This window comes from Aptenodytes forsteri, unplaced genomic scaffold (genome assembly GCF_000699145.1).
Source record: "Aptenodytes forsteri isolate BGI_AS27 unplaced genomic scaffold, ASM69914v1 Scaffold1, whole genome shotgun sequence".
NCBI lineage: Eukaryota > Metazoa > Chordata > Aves > Sphenisciformes > Spheniscidae > Aptenodytes > Aptenodytes forsteri.
In genome coordinates, this window is record NW_008795035.1 from 3,604,483 (window position 1) to 3,614,824 (window position 10,342).

Below are 10,342 nucleotides of genomic sequence, written 5' to 3' on the forward strand. Positions count from 1 at the left end.
AACAGGAAGCTTTTAAAAATGTGGCTAATGCTGTGTTAAGATGAGTGTTGCAGCATTGTGCTAATGGACAAGAAACGGAAACTAAAGGTGGTGAGCAAAAGTGAAGGTAGCTGATCTAATGGAGTTCTCCGTACTAATGAAAATGCAAAACTACAATAAACAGCCAAATAAAGAAAAGCAAATCTGATTTAAGATTATCTCAGTTTGCCTAAGTGCCATGTCGTGAGGGCATGCCTTTAAGAGGGATGCTGGGTACTAACCTCGCTGCATTGGAAATACGAAATCAGCAGGTATGAAAAAGTCTGGGTTTTCTTGGAAAACAATCTTGTGGTGAAAAAATGTCTCCTTCTGTTTGACCAGCACTAAAAGCCTGTGACTGAGGCTTGAATCAACAAGCTATTAAGGGCTGCAGTGAGGTGATGCTGTGTGCCGCTATCACGAGGAGCTGTGAGCTCCTCCTTGCGTAGCTGCCCGCTCTGCTGCAGGGCAGAGCCGGCCGTTTCACAGGGTCCTTTGTATCCCAGAGAGTCACCTTTTGGTGATGCTTCATTTCTGTCTTCCACACTTCAAGGAACAGCCAACACAGCTTGCCAGCAAAGGAATAAACAACGACATGTTTTACAAAGCACATGCAAACAAGGGATCTGCTCCCACTCACCTAAACCTGCATGTCGGTGATTTCTATCTGAGTGTCTAATGTTGCAGGTAATTTGTACAGTGATGGATATCTCTAACTATCACTGTAGGTTAGTGCCTTTTTTCCATTCTTAAATGTGCAACAACTTGTGCTGCCAGTCGGGAAAAGTTTGCATTTCTCTGGTTTGTTTTGTAAAAACAGCATCTGCATGGAAGAAATTGATGTGTTATACTTAACATGCATACTTACAATCTCTCTCCAAGCACAGCACTTCCCAACAGTCCTCATACACTAACTTTTTCTTGTTATTTAGCTTATAATATTAGTGAAAACTTGAACGGAAAGGCTGTGAGGGATGGAATTTGCTATATTGCTTTTTTTCTTCTTGAATTTGTTTTTCTTTTTTATCATCTGTTACATAATCAGTGAAATACCTCGCAGCTGGACGCACAGTTTCAGCTGTGAGATGCCTCCAGCTTTTTTTGGTAAATGAGCAAGCGGTTTAAAAATCAAAAGTGAAATACTGCTTGGGAACGGGGCCTGAGTCCTGCATCCTCTCCTTGCTGCTGATCCAAGGTAGGAGGAGAATCAGGACTGGGCTCCTGCCTAGACACTAAATTGCGGGTGTAAGAGACCTGTTATGTCTCTCCTCTCTCCGTCTCCATGGGGCGTTTGGTAGAGAGCTGAATGGTGCCTTGCTTAGTCGGTGGCAGGTATGAGTTCAGGCTAGTCTGCTGCTGGTTTTCTGGGGAAACCTGCAAGAGAAGGCAAGTGTTTCCCGACATCCCTCTCCCAGAGCTTCCTAGAAATCCCCCCTGAATGGGGGAAGAGCGAGCCGGGGCGGAGGCCCCAGCAAGGTTTGCCCACCTGTGCGTGATGCATGAGCTAGTCAGGGCACCGAGTGAAAAGGGAGCCAAGTAAGATGGCAACTCTGGGTGCAGTAAGTGGGGAGTAACACCCCACGCTAACCGTAAAGGGGTCTCTGGATAACCAGCCACAGCTGAGTCGATGAGTTCTACACAGCTGCAATTGCTGCCTGCCTCTGTGCAGCACAAGTCTGTGTGCACGCTCAACCTGGTGTGGGCAAGCTGAATTTAGACTGTTCTCTCTTGCAGTATTTTTCTTGAATACCTGTATTTCTCCCCAGTGGAAAACTGATTTTTCTGGGATTTGCTGCTCCTGCTGAAAACAAGCACGGCTGTGTTTGGAGAAAGCTTTTGTAGTGAGGTTATTTCAAGCATTTTAGTAAGCATCTTATGTAGTAGACATACTTTCTTTTTCCTTCTCGCTTCATCCCTCTCTCTCAAAAGGCCGCATGTTTTTTCCCATGTGAATCTGTGAAATGGACAGTTACTAACTTAGTTTCCTTTTAAAAGGATAATTGCTTTAGGTCAGATTTTGAAGTCCTCAGGACTCAGAGCTTTTGTTGAAAAAGTGGTTATTTCTTTTGGTGTCCAAGACTGTCAAAAAGAAGATGTGATTTTTAGGTGTTTATACCAGCTGAGCAAGAGGGAAGTGGTCTGCATGGGGGTCTGAAGAGATGTCATGTGCATGGTATGATCCTGACCTTCTCAAATGACTCTGATGCTTGCCTAATGACCTTCCAAGAGTGCAAGATGAACAAATCTTTAATTGTTTCGTCCAGATTGGTATACTCGTTGCGGTAGTGAATTTAAGAGTGACTTTCTGGCTTGGTTGTTTTACTTCTTTATAAAGCTAATGTGTGCACTGGTTTCCTCTGAAACTCCCCAAAACCAGAAATGCAAACCAGATTAGGGCTGTGGGAAAAGGTGTGTTTAGCACTTGGGGCATGTGAGAGATAAGGGAAGGAGCGGCATTGCTCCTGGTTATCTGCGGTCACCGAAGTGTGAGGTCTCATTTCTGCAAAGGGATAGGAAGTGGCGAACTGTGCCCTGGAGGTATATCAGGGAGACAAAGATGCCACCACAGCATATTTCAAGTGAGAGGAGGTTAAAAAGCCTCTGTACAGAGCATGAGGAACCCACTCACATGGGCAAAGGAAGTGCAGATCCAGGAGGTCTTGCTGAGGCGAATACAAACCATGAGATCAGCCTCCCCCAGTTCATCAGATCACCCCCTGCCGCGTCTGTTTGGAAGGCTCTCATGAGTTTAAAGGACTTTTAAAACTATTTTCCAGCTCCGTTCCCAAACCATTTTGGTGAAATTTTTTTTATAGCGCTTGCTATTGTGACTGTGTTACAGAGCCTGTCAACCCCTGCAGCACCCAGCTGTGCTGGCTGCAACCATAATTCACAGAAACTGCCAAGTGCTGTTCTGCTTAATATGACAGATCCTTCCGTGATAGCTATGCTACAGCCAGCCCTGGTGAGCGTCTTGGGAAGGATGGTGCCCATGTGGGTAAGATTTATGTTTGTTAGGGCTGTGGTGAGTGAGCCTGCAAGCGCTGCCTTCCCCTTTTCAAAAACTTGGAAGATTTATCTCCCCGACACATCCTGAGTCTCTCTCTCTCTTTTTTTTTTTTTAAAATAGCTATCCCCAGAAAACTTACATGGTCTTGTTTCTCCACCTGCCCTCAGTGTGGTTTCTCCTTATCTCTCCCCCAAGTTGTCATCTCCTCTTGCAATTCTTGTGGTGCTGCTCTTCCTGCTGCTCAGCTGCATGTGCAGACAGCTGTAAAATGGAGTTTACAAGACTCATGATCTACGAGCGCTGTGCCATGGCACCGCAGAGGTCGGATTCCTGTACATTCCTTCTTAGAGCTGTCTGCACGCAGAGCTGCATGCAGGCAAGTGGCAGGGAACGCAACTTGCCTGATGGGAGCTTACAGAAACAAGAATACAGTTGGAAAAATAGTGTGAATCATGAATGAAACATTACTCACAGAGCCTGATTGCAATGTAAGAACTGGATGTGAAGCATTCCTGGAAAAAGGGGTACAGTTGGAGAGAGTAATAACCTGCACAACCATCTCTGGGTTATCTGTTTGATGGTAGGGTATGCTTCTCTTGGATTATTAAGGGTTCAGCTTCTTGCATATGTAAGGATACTGCCTTGCTCCACAGAAAGACCTAACATCAGGGCAGGATTGTGTGTAGTTGGATATGACTGAGTGTATTTAAAGGCCCAGTTGTTAAGCATTCAGATGAGGTCCAGTTCCCTGTCTTATATTCAGATATGTTTGTAGGATGAATTTTTCAGATGTTTGAGTGATCTAGGAACGTAAATCTCAAGCCAGTACATAGGATTTTTTGCTATTGTGAGTATATAATAAATTGCTACTCAGTACGGCCATGGATGATGGGTCTGTTCCTTAAGTAAATTCAGCAACCATGAAAGCTGTCTGTTTTGCAGGTGTACAGCCTGTCTTAAAGAGTAATTTTAGAGAGTTTTTCAGCCCCTGCTGCTGCCATACTGCAGGGATGAGTTTCTAGCTCTGTATTTTGTTGTCCTCTTTGCCACTCTTACTCCATCTGTCTCTGGGAAGGGTTAAGGATGCTGGCCCAGGAAGGCAGGCTGCTGGCCACTAGCACTCCTGGTTAACCAGGAGCAACTAAGAAAGCGGCTGCTGGGCAGGAGGCAGTGGGGACCCGGGAGAGGGGAGATGGGGCGAGTCAGGGAGAGGAAGTCTGTGGTTTTGAAAGCCTGTCTTGAGTGAGTCTTCGTGAGCTTGGCCTGATGTTGTTAGCTGCTGGGGTAGGCTGACAGAAACAAAGAGCTCATCCTTCTAGCTTTGATGACCAAAGAAAACTGACCTACTGATGGAGGAGCCAGGTTGCTTGTTTCTTTTACTGATTTTCTTTTGCTTTCTCTTGCTGTATCCAGGCAGGCCACAATGTGTTATAGGGTGTTATAGCATCAGGACCCAATTTATGAGTCTGAAGGGTCCCGAGGCTGGGGTCACTCCTGGGCTGGGCCAGAGGCTGGCTAGGTAAGAGGGGGGATCCAATAGCCTTGGGAAGCAGAGGGACAACAGGCAGCAAGGCCTGTAGGGCGTAAGAATTGGGTATACCACTCCACCTAAGTGGGATCCGTTTTCTGGCAGAAGGACCAGTGCTCATCCTTGATTTAGTAAATCACAAACTGAAAGGGTTGCATACTAAATGTGTGTAAGTTTGCTTAAAAATACTTAGGAAGAGAGAAGGGAAAATTCTCCAAGAGGGCAACAGCTAATTCTCTATGGTCGCAGCTGGCTGCATGGCACTCTGTATCCAGACAGATAATCCTGCTTGTGAAGCACAGGATAATTATAGGGGAGTGGGTGGGGACGCCAGTGCTTTGTTCCTCCCTTCCCCACAAATTTCTGGCTGACTGGAGGCAGGCCAGGCGGTGGGAGCTGGTGGAGGCTGCTTTGGCAGCAGCAGCTCACAGAGCACTCCTCCTTCCCGCTGAGCTCTGGGGTTGGCACTGCCGGAGCAGCTGGGTGTTACAGTGCAGCCTCCTGCATCCCGTGGGTGCTGCATTCCCCGGGCTGTGCAGGGCTCCCAGGCTCAGGGATTGGAAAGACAAGGCTTAGGTGATGGTCTCCTCTAAATGGTGAGGACTTAGACATTTGGGAAGAGAGGACTGGGAGGGAGGGGAAAACCTGTGAGACTTTCAGGTAGTTGTAAGGTCTCTGTAATCTGCTCTGGCCCCAGATCAGTCCAAGGATCTGTACTCGTGGTGCCTAGCGAGATCAGCAATGCTGTGGATGTCAGTCTCAGCTGCCCCCAGATCCAGAGTCGGCTTCCTTTGGGGCAGGGGAGATTCAGGGAGACCGTACTCTCACCCTTTTCCCTTGCTCCGCTGAAGCTAGGCTTCAGCTAAGCCTGCTATAAGCCAGCAGCATCAGAAGCCCCATGCCCAGTCATTAAAGCTGGGTGGCAGAGAGATCTGGTCACCTTTGCTCTGCATCTGCTATGCAAGCAGGTGCTGCTCTTGGGGAGAGTCTACAAAAAACAAAGTAGAGAAGGTATAATGCTGGAGGATACCTGAGAAATGTTGGGCAGATGGACAATTGTGAAAGCAGAAAAAATGGGGAGTTTTTGTGGGAGATTTAAGGGGGCTGACTGAGGGATTTTGGGAGACCGTAGAGGTGAGAATTGCTTTGGGGCTGGGCAAAGGATTTTGATTTAATGGTGGGGAAATGGCAAGAGAGAGCAGATGACAAAAGGGGCAATTAGAAGAGGAAACAAAAAGATCTGAGCAAAAGGTAGGAAGAAGCAGGAGAAACTAAGAAATATGAGAAAGGGAGACAAATCTTTAGGATAGGATGGGGCTAGGAAAGACTTCCACGTTGTGGGACAGCAGAGGGTAATCAAAGTGGAAAAAAGGTACAGTGAAGAAGGGGGGTACATTTTTCTCCCAGAAATAGCGACTATCCCGCTGATCACTGAGCAGCAGTGAGTGTGGTGTATAAACTACAGCTGCAAAAGCCATTTTGACACCAGTTATGACAATGAAGCTTGTACGTGCATGAAGTATCTGAGCTTTAGACTTGAATGTCTTTGGTGCTAGAGTTGAAAAAGTTGCTGACTTAGACTGTCTTGAAGGCCCTGATTTCCAAGTGGTACAGACAATTGTCTGCGTTCTGCAATCGCAATTATGCAACAACAGCGAGCCAGACAGCCTGCCAGGCCTTCAGAGCGGCGCTTCTGTCGACCGCTTTGGGGTTTTTCAGGACATCAGGAAAGTGATACAGAAAAACCCGTTGTACTTCTGTACATTCCAGGAGCTGGGGATGATCTATCTCAGGACAAATTTACACTTGTCTCATGTCACCTGAAAATGCCCAGTTCCAGGATGCCTGTCGCTTCTACGCAAGCAAGCAGAAGTACCCTGGCCTGCTCGTGGGGTGTAATGCTGATACTAACTGGTGGTTAAGGCAGAATATGGTCCCTGTTTTCTCTTCTAGAATATCTTGGGGCTGGAGGGACGAGCTCTGTCACAGCTTGCATGTGTCAGTAGTTAGCAGTGTAGAGTCCCTTCAGCTGTTTGTGTCCTGGCACATTTTCCGCAGTTCCACCTCCTCCTCCTCCCCACTGCCTCCTTTGCTGGCCTAGAGACCAGCAGGATCACCTAACTTTTCAGAAGGCCAGAAGACACGGTTGGAACGTACAGCTGACTTGGGGGGAGAAGCAGTTAAAACCACATAGAGTAATCCCGTATCAAGATTGCTGCCTTGTGCTCACAGGACTGCAGGCACGCTTGCTCTGCCATCGCTGAACAAACATTTTGTTCAAAGCACATTTATATTTGTTGTTCATGCAGGTGTTAGTCCATCATTTCTTCTGCGTAATTCTGCCTGTCAGTGTCTTGGGCACTGAAATGTTATCAGAATTGGATTTTGGCACTAAGCTTTTTCTCCGGGCCTTCATACGCATTTTTGTGTAACTGGACAGGAGCGAATTGTCCCAGCGCTCATGCACGAACTTTTACAATGTGCAATGGGAAATGGTCAAGGGCTGTGTGAAATGGATGCATACCGCTCATACATCAAGGGGAAGTGCTTTTGCTTATGGAAATTTGAGGGGAGATCTGGGAGTCAGTGCGTTGCTCAGTCTTTTGTCAAAAAATGCAGGATCCAATATAATTTGTTTATGAGATGGATGGGGATGTGGCTGAATACTGTAATTTTCAATCCCTTTTAAATTTTAAGCTTACGTATGTGTTCTCTAAATACTTTGATCTTCCACAGCACCCACTTGTCTAGAGATGAAGCTGATAACAATCATTTCAAGCTCTTTCCTAGCCTTCCTTATTCTGCAATCCTGAATGAAATTCAACCTTATTCTCCATAAATAACTTTTCTCATTCCCCAGCTGTCTCCTAGAGCTAGTTCTCTTCTGACCTCTCACTTACTGACTCTGTACTGACCTTGCACTTCCCCCACAGCCCTAATCTGCCAGTGTCTACGCTCCTATTCTTCCTCTGCTCTTTTGCACTATTTCATTTTTTTGAATAATAGGGCCCACCATTTCCTGAGCAAATAAGCTTGAACAAGCCCCTTTATCCACAGAGTTCATATAGTGCAGTGGCAAATGACTACCATTGGCAATGATTTTGATGTTTTCACCCCTTCTCCCTGATTCTAGGCTGTGAGTAAATCTATACTTTCAGCTGTATTTTTCTATTGGCAATAAAAAACAGCACCAATGCTTTAAAATTGAAGAGAAACAAGCCAATGCCTGTGCCAGTTTATTGTTCAAATAGAAATTTTTGTCTTTAGTTGGATTTTCATCAGTGTAGCAACAACTCTAGTGATTTCTTAATGGCTTTTATTAGACTACTAGGGGATCATTCAGGCATTTTGTGCTCACCTCATCCTCCCATCCAAGGCAGTGTGAATTCTCATCTGATAAACTTGCAAATGGAGGCTTATTTTTTTTTGTTTGAAGTTAGGCTGTAGATTGAAATACTCAGAAGTAATCTGCCTAGGGTTAGCATGGAAAAACTTTTGAAAAAGGGCAAAGAGGTCATGCACGTCATATCTGCATGTACACTTTTTGTTTTGTCATGCTATTATTATATAACGTTGAACGAAGCATTTCTCTCCCCCCCTCCCCAGTATTTGTTTGTCTGTCGTTTGGATAAACTGAAGTATTGGTTGAATGGGAATTTGTTTGCCTCCAAAATGGAAAGCAGAGATGTTTGTTAATATTGATATTTTTTGAAATGACACCATGAAACGTACATTTCATCTTTGTGTAGCTGCAAATCAAACCCATTTATTTTACAAAGTCGAAAGCTTAACTCTAGGTGTCAGCACTGCAAACTGAATGTGGAGCTCTGAAAACGAAGTTTTGCTGTCTCTGACTCCTCCAGTGCCACCAGAAATAACGTGCAATAGCAGTTTTGCTGACAGATCCTTTAAGGCTGAAGAAGAGAGCCCACACTTGTGGTTAACGGCACAAGTAGGAATTGCAGCATTCTCTTCTTACACAGCCTCTTTCTAGCTGCACTGAAGCGTGTTGTTATTAATGGCATCTAGTAAATAATGTTTAACATAAAGGAAAGAATGAGGACAAGATCCCTCTCCAAACAGTGCCCACTGTTTAAAGCAGTTATGTTAAGCCTTTCCCTTCATTTATTGTTAAGTGCTTATCTTAAGTGGGCATCCAAAGTGATGAGAGAGCACAGGAAGCCAGTGTCTTTTTCTGGTTCTAACAGGCTTTATAGATCAGCTAAATTAATGGGGTGGATGAAGTTTATGTGACTGTTGCTTATACTTGAAACTGCACAGTAGCAGAGAGATCGGGGAAGGAAAGACTTGATTTTCCAGCCTTTAACCCCAGCAATTACGAGAAGTAAATAAAAGCATTTTGACAGTGGAAGTACTGTGGTTATCCTGAAAGGCCACATTTCTCAAAAGCACTGACTTTTGGCTTTGCATCTCCTAACCTTATAAGGTGCTCTCATCTGCATCAAGTGCTGCGGTTATGCATATCAATGAAGAGCTTCTTTTTGCCGTTCTTGCTGTCATAGTCATCACTTATCTGCACATTTTGCTTTTAATTACGACCTGATGGCATTTGTCACGTAGCTAAGGGTACTGTTCAGAGGCTGACTGTTCTGAACGCACAGAAGTGCTCAAGCTGAATTGGCTGCTTCTGAAACAGTGTGATTCTGACAGGGGAGCACAAAAGCATTCATGATACAAATTTGGAGTAATTTAAATAGTTTCTTCCCGTGATGCATCATTTTCCCTCCTCAGACGCTGGAGCTTATTGACAAAAGTCATGTCTTTGATATTTGGTTTTCTCCATGCTCCTCAATCTAAAGTTTGATCTGGCCTTCCCTCAACTGCTGTCGCCTCTAAGCTGTTCCTCAGCTGATAAAAACAGGCAGTACCTTGGAGAAGCACCTCTGCGAGTCACTGAGAGTAAAGATTGACAGAGCTACAAACGACATAGCGAGGAAAGCGAAAGGAACCTGTGGAACACGAACAGGGCTCTTACGTTGTGTGTGGTCTGTGGTAGAGTAGGGTGTCGTACGTCTGTCGTTGAACCTGAGCTGCACTTGAGCTGGTACTTCTGAAACACATATTGCCTATAGCAGCAACTTGTCTTACACTGGGCATGGCGTTTTAAAGGGCTTTAAATACTCTTTCTCTCTTGAAGTATGTACAGACATCTAGTCTCGCAACACATCCATATGATGTGGAAGTATAGTTACTTCCATATGATATAGAAACAGAAAAATGCATACATATTGCAGGAAAAGCCTGTCTGCAGTTCATTTTCCAAGCCCTAGGGTCTGGCTCTACCCATATAGCGCCGTCTTCCCTTTTCACAGCCTTTGCTTTCAGCAGTATTTTCAAAGAAATTGGCATGGCCAGAGCTGAGGAGGAAGATGATGGGAAACAACAAGAGTCCGAGCTCTGGCTGTTCCCTGGTTCCTGGAGAACAGATCCCGGTGTCCTTGCAGGAAGGCAACTTGCTGGCTTTCCTAGGCGGGCTTCCCGGGGCTGCCCTTCGTACCGAACGTCTGCAGGGCAGCCGAGCTCCTGGTCCTGACAAACGACGCTGGGTTAAGAATTCTACTGGTGCGTTTTGTTGTTGTTTTTTGTTGTTTTTTGTTGTTGTTTTTTTTTTTTAAATCAAGAGTAAGAAGCTAGTTGCACCTGAAATGGTTGGAGTCACGCCATGACACAGATGTAGCCGCGTAAAAACACCTCTGGCTCCGTGCGCGGCAGCCGACGCGCCTCAGCTCTGCCCTCACCGCCCGCTGCCCTGACAGGAAGGGCCG

At 45.6% G+C, this 10,342-nt stretch overlaps 1 protein-coding gene across 1 annotated transcript in view; it reads left to right on the plus strand.

Annotated features, from left to right (window-relative positions):
• PDE8A (phosphodiesterase 8A) overlaps positions 1-10,342 on the plus strand; it is a 161,246-nt gene that overhangs the window by 18,138 nt on the left and 132,766 nt on the right. The gene's annotated exons all lie outside the window — the stretch shown is intronic.